This window comes from Neolamprologus brichardi, chromosome 3, assembly GCF_056152115.1.
Source record: "Neolamprologus brichardi isolate AB-2024 chromosome 3, ASM5615211v1, whole genome shotgun sequence".
In the NCBI taxonomy this organism is placed as follows: domain Eukaryota; kingdom Metazoa; phylum Chordata; class Actinopteri; order Cichliformes; family Cichlidae; genus Neolamprologus; species Neolamprologus brichardi.
The window spans coordinates 20,165,421-20,176,223 of record NC_142106.1 but is presented as its reverse complement, the minus strand read 5'-3'; the positions used below and the strand labels follow the sequence as shown (position 1 = coordinate 20,176,223).

General features: G+C 46.6%; 1 pseudogene; it reads right to left on the bottom strand.

The window, feature by feature from the left end:
• Positions 1-6,737: 6,737 nt before the first annotated feature.
• LOC148103809 (general transcription factor II-I repeat domain-containing protein 2B pseudogene) lies at positions 6,738-8,237 on the bottom strand (annotated as a pseudogene).
• Positions 8,238-10,803: the final 2,566 nt, after the last annotated feature.

The following is a 10,803-nucleotide window of genomic DNA, read 5'->3' as shown; positions in this document are numbered from 1 at the left end:
GGTGTTGATCCTCATTCCTGCTGCTTCACACTCGGCTGCGAACCGCTCCAGTGCGAGCTGGAGGCCCTCACCCGATGAAGCCAAGAGAACCACATCATCCGCAAAAATCAGAGATGAGATTCTGAGGCCACCAAAGCGAAAGCCCTCTGCCACTTGGCTGCGCCTAGAAATCCTGTCCATAAAAATTATGAACAGAACCGGTGACAAAGGGCAGCCCTGGCGGAGCCCATCACCCACCGGGAACGAGTCCGACTTATTGCCAGCAATGCGAACCAAGCTCTTGCAACGGTTGAATAGGGATCGAATGGCCCGTAGCAATGGGCCAGACACCCCATACTCCCGCAACACCTCCCACAGGACACCCCGAGGGACACGGTCGAATGCCTTCTCCAAGTCCACAAAACACATGTAGACTGGTTGGGCAAACTCCCATGCACCCTCAAGTATCCTCGAGAGGATGAAGAGCTGGTCCAGTGTTCCGCGACCAGGACGAAAACCGCATTGTTCCTCCTGTATCCGAGGTTCGACTAGCGGACGAACTCTCCTTTCCAGCACCCTGGCATAGACTTTCCCGGGGAGGCTGAGGAGTGTGATCCCCCTGTAGTTGGAACACACCCTCCGGTCCCCCTTCTTAAAGATGGGGACCACCACCCCGGTCTGCCAGTCCAGGGGTACTGCCCCTGATCTCCACGCAACATTGCAGAGGCGTGTCAACCAAGACAGCCCTACAACGTCCAGAGCCTTCAGGAACTCGGGGCGGACCTCATAAACACCAGGGGCTCTGCCACCAAGGAGTTGTTTAACTGCCTCAGTGACCTCGCCCCCAGAAATTGGCGGGTCATTCCCCTCATCCCCAGACTCTGCTTCCTCCTCGGAAGACGCGTCAGTGGGATTAAGGAGGTCCTCGAAGTATTCCTTCCACCGCCTGACAATTTTCCCAGTCGACGTCAGCAGCGCTCCACCAGCACTGTACACAGTGCAGGTAGAGCATCGCTTTCCCCTCCTGAGATGCCTGACGGTTTGCCAGAATCTCTTCGAGGCAGTCCGAAAGTCTTTTTCCATGGCCTCTCCGAACTCCTCCCACACCCGAGTTTTTGCTTCAGCCACTGCCCGAGCCGCGTTCCGCTTGGCCTGTCGATACCTGTCGGCTGCCTCCGGAGTCCCACAGGCTAACCAAGCCCGATAGGACTCCTTCTTCAGCCTGGTGGCTCCCTTCACCTCTGGTGTCCACCATTTGGTTCGGGGATTACCACCACGGCAGGCACCAACCACCTTGCGGCCGCAGCTCAATGCAGCAGCTTCGGCAATGGCGACGCTGAACATGGTCCATTCGGACTCAATGTCCCCCGCCTCCCTCGGAATGCTGTTGAAGCTCTGCTGGAGGTGTGCGTTGAAGATCTCGCGGACTGGGGCCTCTGCTAGTCGTTCCCAGCACACCCTCACTACGCGTTTAGGTGCACCAGGTCTGTCCAGCGTCCTCCCCCGCCACCTGATCCAACTCACCACCAGGTGGTGATCAGTTGACAGCTCAGCCCCTCTCTTTACCCGAATGTCCAGAACATATGGTCGCAGGTCTGGTGATACGATTACAAAATCGATCATTGACCTACAGCCTAGAGCGTCCTGGTGCCACGTGCACTTATGGACACTCTTATGTTCGAACAAGGTGTTCGTTATGGCCAAACTGTGATTAGCACAGAAGTCCAATAACAAAGCACCGCTCGGGTTCAGATCAGGGAGGCCGTTCCTCCCAATCACGCCCCTCCAGGTCTCGCTGTCGTTACCCACGTGAGCATTGAAGTCTCCCAGCAGGACAACAGAGTCTCCAGGTGGAGCACCTTCCAGCACCCCCCCCAGGGACTCTAAGAAGGCTGGGTACTCCGAACTGCCACTCGGCGCATAAGCGCAGATGACAGTCAGGACCCGTTCCCCGACCCTAAGGCGCAGGGAACAAACCCTCTCGTCTACCGGGAACAACCCCAACGTACCGGCAGCAAGCCGAGGGGATATTAGAATACCCACCCCAGCCCGCCGCCTCTCACCAGGGGCAACTTCAGACTGAGACAGAGTCCAGCCCCTCTCCAGGAGACTGGTTCCAGAGCCCAAGCCATGCATAGAGGTGAGCCCGACTATATCTAGCCGGTACCTCTCAACCTCACGCACTAACTCAGGCTCCTTCCCCACCAGAGAGGTGACATTCCATGTCCCTATTGCCAGTCTTGGCAGCCGGGGGTCAGTCTGCCAGGGCCTCCGCTCCTGGCCGCCACCCGGCACACAATGCACCCGACCCCTATGGCGCCTCCTGCAGGTGGTGGGCCTGCGGGAGGATGGGCCCATGTCTCCTCTTCGGGCTGTGCCCGGCCGGGCCCCATGGACTAAGGCCCGGCCACCAGATGCTCGCCCTCGGGCACCCTCCCCGGGCCTGGCTCCAGGGCGGGGCCCCGGTAACCCTATCCCGGGCAGGGTAAACTGTTCCCTCGGTGTTCTTTTCATAAGGGTCTTCTGAATCGCTCTTTGTCTGGTCCCTCACCCAGGACCAATTTGCCATGGGAGACCCTACCAGGGGGCAAAAGCCCCCAGACAACATAGCCCCTGGGATCCCTGGGACACACAAACCCCTCCACCACGATAAGGTTGCGATTCACGGAGGAGTTATTATTTATTTTATTTTCACTTGCTGAATACGGGACAGACTTGACTGGGGGAAAGAAAAGGGAGAAAGAAAGAGGGAAAGAAAAACAGTTGAGAAGAGTGACGGGGGAGAAGGGCAAAAAACAAAAACCAACAAAATAAGCAGACAAAAAAAATAAATAAATAAATAAATATATCGATCACCTGGATCACTTGTTGAGAAAGAAAAAAAGAAAACAAGCACAAGAAAACGAGAGTAATACAATAAACAACATCACGATGATATATGGGAATATAACAGTAAATACTAAATATTAAACATTATTGTGCAGCACGTAAGATCGACAGCGCACAGTGTGCTTTTAGGTAGGAGCCAAAAAGGGCAAAAATCGTTTGTGTGTGTGAGCACCTGTGTGTACACTTGTGAGCATGGACGCGCTTGTTTTTTTAAAAGGTTCCTTCATGTAATGATCTGCTAGAGCAGTGGTTCCCAAACTTTTTTTGCTGGGCCCCCCTTGTTTTACAAGAAAAATGTTCGCGCCCGTGCTAGCAGTGTCCAAACGTTGTTTTTTGTTTTTTTTTTCCCTTTTCATGCTGCGCCCCCCCTGCAATGGCTCTGCGCCCCCCCTAGGGGACGGGCCCCACACTTTGGGAACGTCTGTGCTAGAGGGTGTGGGGAGCCACAGCCCCGTCCTCCAGGGCATGAAGCAGGTATGGAGGAGATCAAAACTCCAGACATCCAGAGGCCCCCAGAACACAAGAGACCAAGGAAGACCAACAGAGGGGCAGCTGCGCCACTGTCCCAGAAAGAGCTGAGGAGAGTCCCAGATGAGGGGTCACTCAGCAGCCACGGAGCAGAAGCCAGGGGGGGTTGCAGTGACGTGCCCGTGAGCTCCGCCGGCAGCCAGCTGTGCCTGAGTGGCCGAGCCCCAGGCCGAGAGGCCGGGGGCACCCCACCTCCGAAGTGGCCCAAGCGAGCCCCAGGCTCCAGGCCCCGATAAGCAGCCGCCAAGGAGTGAGCTGGTGTGTACCTGGACGCCCATCCCCAGACACAAAGAACCACCAACGCACCGATGTCTGAGGGCGTCTGCCACTGGCAGGGGAAGTGGTGGGGTGAGATAGGCCTCCAAACCTTGGAGGGCCTGAGATGTCCTCAGAGAGGTGGCGTCTGATACCCAACCTGACATATAGACACAGACATACAGGCACACACAGATACAAACATCCATTCCCACCCTCATGCTCTCATATGCAATTACTCAACACTCAACCAACGTGGAGACAGATATAAAGAGACGCTGTACATACAATCACACTCCCCAAACGTACTCTACGAACCGGGTCTAGGTACCCTTGCCCCTGGAGGGGGGAACTGCACCCAGACCCAGGTGGTGCTACCCTTTTCCCTGCGGTGGGGAGAAGCAGACCGCCCCGACTCCGCAGCAGCAGGGAGGCCCCACATTCTGGACGCTGTCGCCGTTACGAGATTTCGGAATGGCACCACTTACCTCAACATCCAGTTGTGAAAGCTGCATCAACCTGAGCCAAAAAGTGATCGAGCTGGAACAAAGGATATCCACGTTATACCAAATCCAAAGGGCTGAACTGGAATGAAAATGTCTGGAGCACACCAAGAGATATTTGGAGATTGTTTGAGTACTGGATATCAGCTCGTCTCACAGTTGCTATCCAGGCTTGACGCCTTCTTTTGGTAACATCCGAAAGATAAGCTTCCTCATGTTGCTTCCAGGTGGAGAAACAATGACAAGATAGCCCATTTTCAAGCTTATTCCTTTGCTGGTCGTGCAATCTAACACAGCAAGAACGAACCATAGCTGGTGTTATCGTGCTATCGCTCCTCTTTCGCTAGTGCTTTGTTTGGCCCAGAAATATGGCGCCTCAAACAAAAATCCTGGCCACGCCAACTCCCGTGACATTACGCTCCAAAGCCCTATCTGTTACTCCCTAAAAGCAGGTATTATATGCTTATCTTGCTCTGTTGTTGCCTCTGTTGTCTTTTGAATGTTTATCTCGGGAATAGAAGACAGCCTTCTCTCAGGACAACATACTGATCTTTCAAAGACCCTCACCAACCACTAATGTCACATCCACCAGGTATTACACAACAACCATTTCTTTGTCAAGCAGGAAAAATGTGAGTTTCACATTTATAGTGAAATTTCCAGGGTTCATTGCTGAAAAATGTCCGACAAGTGCTGACTGAAGGCAAGCACACTACCAGGACACTGCTCCAGTGATTTCTGAGATTTGCACATTTCTATTGACTGTTTATAGGGACTATAAAGCTTTCATCAAGGGGTGGCCTTCCTCTCTCGTAGAGATCGGGTGAAGAGTGCAGTAATTCAAGAGGGCTTCACTATACACTTTACACACATCTCCGTACAATATTTCTGTACATATTTCTGTACATTGTTACCTGAATATACGAACTTTAGTTTCTTATGTATATAGGGACACTTTGTGTCTTCCTTTTATATTTCATATTGTCCTTGCTACAAGAGCTGTGTAACACCCAAATTTCTCATCCGTGGGATAATAAAGGTTTACTCTATTCTTTTCTATTCAGAGTATAGCTGCTACACCTCCACACTAAAAGGAGCCAGTTGAGGTGGTTTTGTCATAATCCAGCTGTGTGCAGACAGGAGAGGACCCAGATACAGACTCATGGAAAGGTGACTTAAACACAAAAATGGCTTTATTTGCACAAAGGGGAAATAAACAACACAAAACTAAACTGGGAAACCTAACGAACTGAACCCTCGGGAAGGCACACAGAGAATCACACACAACCATGAGGGAGGACGCGACAAAGGACTGAGGGAGACGCTGACCTAAATACACAGAGGGATAACAAGGAAGTGAGACCAGACGAGGAACACAGCTAACATGAATAACCATAACAAAACAGGGGAAGCTAAACTGAACAGAACGAACAAAGAAACATGGGACTTGATGCGCAAAACAGGAAACGTGATGCGCAAGAGGAGGAGAGGCAGACAAGAGGGAGCAAGGGAACACGGGATGAGGACAATCTTGACGGTCTGGGGAAACATAGATAAACGTAAAGGAATAAAACATCAGGGGGGAAAAGGCACAAGAACCCACACAATTAACTAAACACAGACACACAAAGGAAGACGCAGAGGCCAAAGACACACGGGAAAAAATCCAATAAACAAGACTGAACAGAATAACCTAAGAACAAATGGACTTAACAAAAACATGCACAAAAACTCAAAACACTGGGTCGAAAGTTCCAGGACCATAACAGGTTTGGCCATCTGACTAGAATGCCTCACGAGAAACTCCATGCATGTTGTACAGCAGGGGTGTCCAAACTTTTTGCAAAGAGGGCCAAATTTTATAAAGTGAAGATGTCTGGGGGCCAATGGTTCCTTTTGACTTTTTTTTCCATAACAAAGTTACATGAAAATATAATGAAGAACAATTTTAATAGTCACAATTACCTTTATTTTTAAAATAAAAATGTACCTAAATAAAAGACACTCAGGCAAGCATTTACAACTCTAAAGACACAATTCCGCCTTTCATTTATATCTGGAGAGTCAGACAACATTGAACAAACTGTATAGAATACCCTAAATTTCCATGCGTTTGCAATATCTTTGCCTAATGAACATTTAAACAGGAGTTATAAGTAATGAAAAGTGTTCTGTTATCAATAAAGTTTTTTTTTTTAAGTGAATTTCACCCTTTGACTTTTACAAGTCCTTTCAGGAAGCCAAAGTTTTTCACATCTACTGGAAGATTGCACAACTGAAAGTTCACTTGCCGCAAGAAATAAACACATTTGTAAATTTACACAATATGTACACAACACACTCAACTATGAATTAAGAGCATAACATCAACAGTTAAAACCAAATCTTAAGAGTTTAACAAAATACGTTTCCTTTTGTGTATTGCATTAGCGTGCTTTATGCTTTTTACTGTTCAGGAACACATGAGTAATGCAGGGATGTCACTCCTGGAGGCCTGCTCTTCATTTGATTCAACTGTGCTAAACCAGAAAGAACTAAAACATGCAAAGCAGCTCTCCAGTACAGAATTTGGGCATCCCTGGACTAATGAGAGGGGTGATACTGAGATCTAGATTTTAATAAAGCAATTAGGTCTGGTTTGAGGGCAGTGGTTGAGATGCGCAAAATATCACGCAAGTGGGAGTCACTCATCCTTGATCTCAATCGGTTCTTGTTTAAGTTCATGACAGAGAATGTTTGCTCACACAAATATGTGGAACCAAATAAGCTCAGCATTTTCTTAGCAAGAGATCGCACTTCAGGAAACCTGTCTTTGTCTAGCTGCCGATAAAAGTCAACAAGAGAACACTGCCGGTGTTTTCCGCGGCACTCATCGTCACACTGCAGCTCAATGAGCTCCAGCTGAAGCTGCGGAGGAGCATCATCAGGGTCCACGGAGAAGGGAGATGAGAAAAGCAGCATGTCTTTTTCAATAGCTGCAAAGTCCTGAAAGCGTTTGTTAAATTCTCCAGAAAGAGACGCGATAGCTGTTTCGTACCTCTTCATTTGGACATTAATGTCCACTGGGAAACTGTCAATAACCTCTTTCAAAGCTGGGAAATGTGCGGTACAGGGCTCTGTTCGGGACAAGTGTCTTTGGAAAAGTTGCAGTTTGGTTCCAAAGGCCTTGATGTGAGCGTATAGTTGGCTCACCACTGCGTCTTTTCCTTGAAGATTAACATTCAGCGCATTCAGATGCTTCGTAATGTCAACCAAAAAAGCCAGATTTGCCAGCCATGCAGGATCAGACAGTTCTTCCATTGGTTGTCCCTTCTCATCTAAAAACTGTCTGATTTCCTCTCTGAGAGAGAAAAATCGCTGTAGTGCAGACCCCCGACTTAGCCACCTCACATCATTGTAATAATATACGTCACCATATTCAGCCTGGATGTCATGCAGAAACTGCTGAAACTGTCGGTGGTACAGAGCTTTAGAGCGAATACAGTTGATTGTCTTTGCTACTGGTTTCATAACATCATCAAATTTGAGATGTTTGGCACAGAGAGCCTGCTGATGAATGATACAGTGAAGTTTAACAGCGTTACCTGCTTCTTCGCTGACTTTATTGCAGATCAGTGTGGACAATCCGCTTCGCTCACCAGCCATGGCAGGTGCACCATCAGTAATGATCCCAGAAACTTTACTCCATGGTAGCTTCATATCATCAACAGCTTCACAAACAGAAATGAATAAATCCATTCCTCTGGTTTGACCCTTAAGGCTTTTGAGATCCAGCAGCTCCTCTGTCACGTTCATCTTGTCGTCGACTCCTCGTAAATAAATCAGCAGTTGCGCGGTGTCAGATGCATCGGTACTTTCATCGCAGGCTAATGAGAAATAATCAAAATCCACTCCTCTGTCCCGCAGCTGTCTGTGAATGTCTGACGATATATCCTCAACTCTTCGTGCCACAGTGTTGCGTGCCAAGCAAGCATTCAGAAATTCTTGCTTCTTCTCGGGGCAAATGTTCTCCACCATCTTCATGACACAGTCTTTGACAAACGTTCCTTCAGTGAAAGGTTTGCCATGTTTAGCTATTAACATAGCCACTTCGTAGCTGGCTTTCGTGATATTTTCATGTGTCTCACAGGCCCGCGTGAAAAATCGCTGTTGCGAAGCCAGAGCAGCTTGGAGTTGCTTCACTTTTTCAGCGCGCTCACTCCCTGTTAGCTTGTTATATGTTGCAGCATGTTTAGTCTCGTAGTGTCTCCTAATGTTAAAATCCTTAAACAAGGCAACAGTCTCTTTACAAATCAGGCAAACACAATTGCCTCGAATTTCAGTAAAAAAATACTGCAATTCCCACCGCTCCTGAAAGCGGCGGCCCTCACCATCAACCTTTCTCTTTTTTCGTACAGTCGCCATGGCAGAAATGAGCAGAAAAGGGCGGGCTCGCAGCACAGGTGCATGTAGCAGAAAAAATGTGCAGCCACCATGTGGTTAAAAAAGGAATTACACATTTAAAGCCAGGATTTATTTATTCAGACTTAGAAAGTGAGCCATAAATTATACATAATTAGACTGAAGCTGTGGGCCACATGAAATCTGACCGCGGGCCGTGATTGGCCCGCGGGCCGGACTTTGGACATGCCTGTTGTACAGGGAGGAGGGCTAGAGATAGAACTAGGACATGCTGGAGAGATTATATGTCTCAGCTAGGCTGAGAATTTGGAATTGACGTAACGAACTGTAATTCCAGTTCGTGCTTCCCTGTCTGTGTCGCTTACAATAAGAAGGTCAACAAACACACCACAGTACATAATCAATCAGCCCTCAGTGTAAGCTACAAAAATAAAATATGGGTTACACACACATACTCAACAGAAAGCTATCGATATCAGAGGCTGCTGCTGTGTGTGTGTATGAGGGATTAAAACATCTAATAAAGTCAGGGAAAAGCTCTCAGCCTGACTCGCAGACAGTAAAACTCAACATCAAAACATCCGGCTGGGACTCATTAAACTGTGAGGGTTTGTAGAAGATGCAGCACACACACAGAGTCATGTTTTCATATCCTTGTGGGGACATCTAATTGACATAATGCTTTCACTAGCTGCTTATCCTAATGCCTAACCCAGTGTTTCCCAACCACTGTGCCAAAACACATAGGTGTACCTGATTGGTACTCTAAGCGACCAGCGTGAGTAATGGGCAGAACAATTACATTCTCTTCCACTAGAGGGCGGTACAATTACCAGCTCTAATTATATGAGTTGCCAACTGCCAGTAAAACAGAGGAAGACAAAGAAGAAATTACATAATAGTTATGCTGTGGGTGAGACAACACAGCACGTAATAACAATAGATAAATATTTGAAGAGAAAAAGTAGTCAGTCTGACCTGGGTCCTGGAGAAAATTCTGACCCAGATGAAGACCATAGCATGAGTAGTGGTCAGAAGCAAGCAAAAAAGGCATTCAGGGAACAAACTGAGCCAAATCTGCTAAGCCACGTGTGAGTGGAAGATATTATCGAAATGCTTTTTGTGACATTTTTGTTTGGTGGTGAGCTTTTGTCCTGGAATTTCTGATGAAGCCAACAGTAAGTGTTGCTTTAAATCGGGGGTATTCAACAAAAAAGAAAAGACTTCTTACTTCTTAATGCAAAGGTTTAGATGATCATTATTCTAAATATTTAATTACTTTAAATGTTTTTATTTTAATAAAGACACAATTACTAATTCGACTGAAAAGTGTATACTTTTAATATATATTGTATTATACATATTATATCTATATTTTAAATATAGAAATAAGAAAAATCATTAGAAAAAGTTGTTATTATTGGTATTATTAGTATTAATGCATATTAATGATGAAGGAACTGACCTCACAGGTCACAGAATCAACTTGTTAATGTGGCAGTTCAACAGTTTAACCTGCGGAGGGAGCCAGGGAAGCTGTTTTGAAGTCAACATTACCAGGCAAAAGGCAAAGGGGGGGGACTGTTGCCGTTTGTCTTAATTAAATCACAATTAGCTGTTAGTGTTCATCTTCAGGCACTGAATTCACTCACAACAGCCATCATATGGCTGACAGTGGTTTGATCCACTTCCTTTCTCTTTGAGTTACTTAAATCTTAAAGCGATTCTCGTGTGAAAATGTTGTATTAAATATTACAGCAAAAATAAACATCTTACTGTCTGATATAACGCTTGGTTTGGTCTCTGGGGATAGTTTCCAAGAATTGTGTCCACTTTGACTTGTTGTAATTAAAGTGGAATACTTCACTTGGTTGATTTGTTGAACTTTCTTAAATTTCTTCTTTAAACACAGTGTTACAGGCAGTATTTCACTGTCATTCGTCTGCTACAGTCACCACAGGTTTGAAAGGTTTTAATAAAAATCTACAAAAACACACGAACAGAATTTATTAGTACAGTAAAATCCTGAAAATTCAGTTAGATTCCTAAAAAACAAGCAGTATTTATCCAGGAACCTTTAAATGGTCTTCAGATCCCCGGGCCTCTGTAAAGCGCCGTGAGGCAACTGCTGTTGTGTTCATTTGCTAATTAGAAATTTTTATTGAATTGATTAATGATTATTGAATAAAGAATCAGTATGCTTTTCTCACATAATATCTCAAAATGGTTACATCCATGAAATACTTGG